General features: G+C 43.3%; 1 pseudogene; it reads right to left on the minus strand.

The window, feature by feature from the left end:
• Positions 1-1,275: 1,275 nt before the first annotated feature.
• LOC133746983 (forkhead box protein R1-like) lies at positions 1,276-2,148 on the minus strand (annotated as a pseudogene).
• Positions 2,149-3,341: the final 1,193 nt, after the last annotated feature.

Genomic DNA, 3,341 nt, shown 5'->3' on the forward strand with positions numbered 1-3,341 from the left:
GCTTATTTATTGAATTTGATGTCCTAAATTCTTTTTCTTCATATTACCCTTTACTGATCAAAAATTCCAAACAAAGGTAGCCTCTCCCTAAAACTGCCCCCCTCTGCTGCCTTGGCACCTGCCCTTACCCCTGTCACAGCTACCAGGGCGCAGAGCAGAAACTGTCCCAGGGCCCTGAAGCCCTATGTGTTCGTTAAGTAGCAGCTTAACAATGTTAGCTGAACAAGTAGGTGGTGCTCCCAGGGCTGCCTGCCACAAGCCAGCATCTCCCAAGATTATCTTCAAAATCCATAAAATGGGCACTCGCTCAGGTCTGGCGAAGGGCGAGGACTCTCCTCCTCCGAGACAAGCGTGGCATCTGCATGCCAGCAGCTGCCCCACTGCCTTGGGAGCACGCGTGGGCTGCTTCCCACCCCGAGCTGGAACTGCACCTCTGCCCTTCACCCCATCTTCAGAGACTACACACACATATCCACACAAGGCTGCTGGGGGCAACTTTAATAAGGCAGGGGACTTGCTTTGCGGCATCAAAGGTCAAAGAGGAAGTAACCTCAGTTAACCATACTTTCTCTCAGTTGGTACTGTTAATACATTATTGGCTTCATCTGTTTACAGAGCCATCCCAAAGTACTGAATACAATAGAAGTGGCTGGAAAAAGTCCACAGGAACCTATAGGAGGACAGCTAAACACAGAACCAACAACGCTAAAACTAAAGTTTTATGAGCAGCACATTATATATAACTGTGGATGACAAAAGACTTTAAGTTGCCATGTTTAAAATTATAAACTCATCAACCAACAAGAGGCACTTGCTTACTTCACAGTATTTTTGAAAGCACCTGTAGGATTTTACAAGTATTTAACCCTTTAGGCCTCTGGGGCTTTCTCATTAAGATAACTATCATGTCTACAAAAAGAGTTAAAGATTTTAAAAGCTATTATTAAGATTGCTATATTGGTCTATTATGCTATGTCATATGTGTGTACATATTGTATGTCCACATGGGGAAATTTTATTAAGAGTTTTATTTTAAATGGCTTATAGAGAAGATTGTCCATAAATTTAAGCTGCTAAAATCAATCAAAGATACATTTTAATTTGTGTGACCTGAATCTGTGTATCATATGTTTTAAACGTGTTGGTAGAAAGAAACTAAAAACATTTTAGATGGTTGTGCTTAAGTTTACTGGCTAAACAAACTACAACATGTTAGATATTTAAGAGGTGTTTCCAAATACATGATTCTTAAAATTTAAAAAAAAAAAAAAAAAAAAGGTCAAAGAGGAAGGGCATCATATCCGATTGGCTCATGCACTGGCTGGATACTTTCCAGCTGGTTGGCAGCCAGGGCGCGGGCCTCCTCGGCAAAGCGGTGGCGTCCCTCCTCAGTCAACTTCCAGAGGCAGGAGCAGGGCCAGGCGCTGACCTCAGCCTGCTTACTGACCGGCATTTTCTCAAAGCTGTCTCGGAAACACAGATTGTGGCGGATGGTGTTCTTCCAGCCTTCCGGAGCCGTTCGGAAAAACGGAAAGTGTTGTCGAGTGAAACTGTAGATCTGCTGCACGTTGAGGCCAGGAGGGGAACTGTTTCTTAACGCCAGGGCAATTAGGTGGAAGTAATTGAGAGGGGGCCGGGGCCAGAGCCTTTCCTCCTGGCCGCTGGGTTGCTGAAGCCTCCGGCTCTGGAGGGGGGCCCTTTTGTAAGGGGACAGGAGAGCCACACAGGAGCTGTCATCCTTGTCCTCGGCCTCCTCCTTTTCCGTGAGCTCCCAGCTGCTGGGGGAAGACGAAAAGTGCTTTGGCGACGGAGACTGCTCGGGGGAGGAAGGCGACAGTGCCCAGCCCCCGCAGCCTCTGGGCATTTGGCATCTTCCTGATGGCAGGGCAGTAGAGGGCGAGGGACCGCGCCCGCCAGTTCCTTCTTCTCGCTAGCCCCTTGGGCTTCCAGTTTTCCCGGTGGGTACACGATGTTGGGGTTCACACACATCCACAGGTTGGGCTCAAACTCTGGACCATCTCTGTCAGCACGGGGCTTCTTCTCCAAAGGTAACCTTGGTGGTTCCACTATTTGAAGCCTGTACCTGGCAAGGTTCTGCTCAGCCATAGGCAGGTGCGATGTGAAGGCCAGAAAGGCCTTGTTCCCCATGTCCCAGTCCAGCAGTCCCAGGACCTGGCCACGGAGGCTGGCCCAGACGTCGAGCTGCTGGAGTTTGAGGTCCACCTTTAGGAGAGCGCGGCGTGCCCAGCCGCGGACAGAGGGAGCCAAGAGAGACTGATGTCCTAAATTTTTAATACATTTTATCTTTAGCGATATCTCAGGTTATATTAAAATTAAGATGAAGGTAAAGAGATTTTCCAAAAATATCTGCTGCCACAGTGGCATAGTCACTCCTCTTATTAATATGAACCTGGCCAGTGTAGTATAGTTGTTATGATTACATTTGCTACATCATTAACACCTCAAATCCATAATTGACACTAGGATTTTGTATTGAAAACTTTATGAATTCATGCAAAGTTATAATAATGTGTGTCCACCATTTTATTATACAGCATTTCATTACTCTAAAATTTTATCTGCCCAGTCACCCATTTCTTCCCTCTACAATCCTGTCAACAACTAATCTTTTTACTAGATTCATAATTGTGCCATTCTGAAATGTCACATAGTGATGAGCACGTATAATTGTTCACGTCAACTTCTTTTACTTGGTAATACACCAAAGATTCCTCTGTGTGTTTTCATGATTTGTTAGCTCATTTCCTTTTAGCAATAAACTATTTTCTGAATGATACAACACAGTTCACTCATACATTCACCTATATGAGAATATCTTAATTATTTCAAAATTTGGTTGGATTTTTACATTATTGCTCATGAGGAAATTTGATTTTTTTCAATCACTGTGTTTGTTTTTCAGGATAATATTCATTATAGGAGTAGTTCAGATGTATTCCTCCTCATCTTTTGAAAAGCATGCAGAATTACATAATTTCTTTCTAAAATATTGGAAGAATGTATCAGTGAGGATATCTGGGCCAGGTGATGCTTTCTAGGAAGATTTGTAACTCTGTATTTTACTTTAGAGATATTTGTTAATACAGGTGGTGAAGTTCTTCTTGACTGAGTTTATCTTTCAAGGAACTTGTCTACTTTATTTATGTTAGCATGGTTCTTCATGAAAATCTGTATTAATATCTCAAGAATTTGTACTAATATCACATTCTTTTCTTCATTCATAATTTGTGCATTTTCACTTTTTCTTGATCAACCTGAGTGGATAGATGTTTATCACCTTCACTATTTCCACACATGGTTTTGTTACAGTGGCTTTTCCC

The sequence above is a fragment of the Lepus europaeus genome, chromosome 18 (genome assembly GCF_033115175.1).
Source record: "Lepus europaeus isolate LE1 chromosome 18, mLepTim1.pri, whole genome shotgun sequence".
NCBI classification, from domain to species: Eukaryota; Metazoa; Chordata; class Mammalia; order Lagomorpha; family Leporidae; genus Lepus; species Lepus europaeus.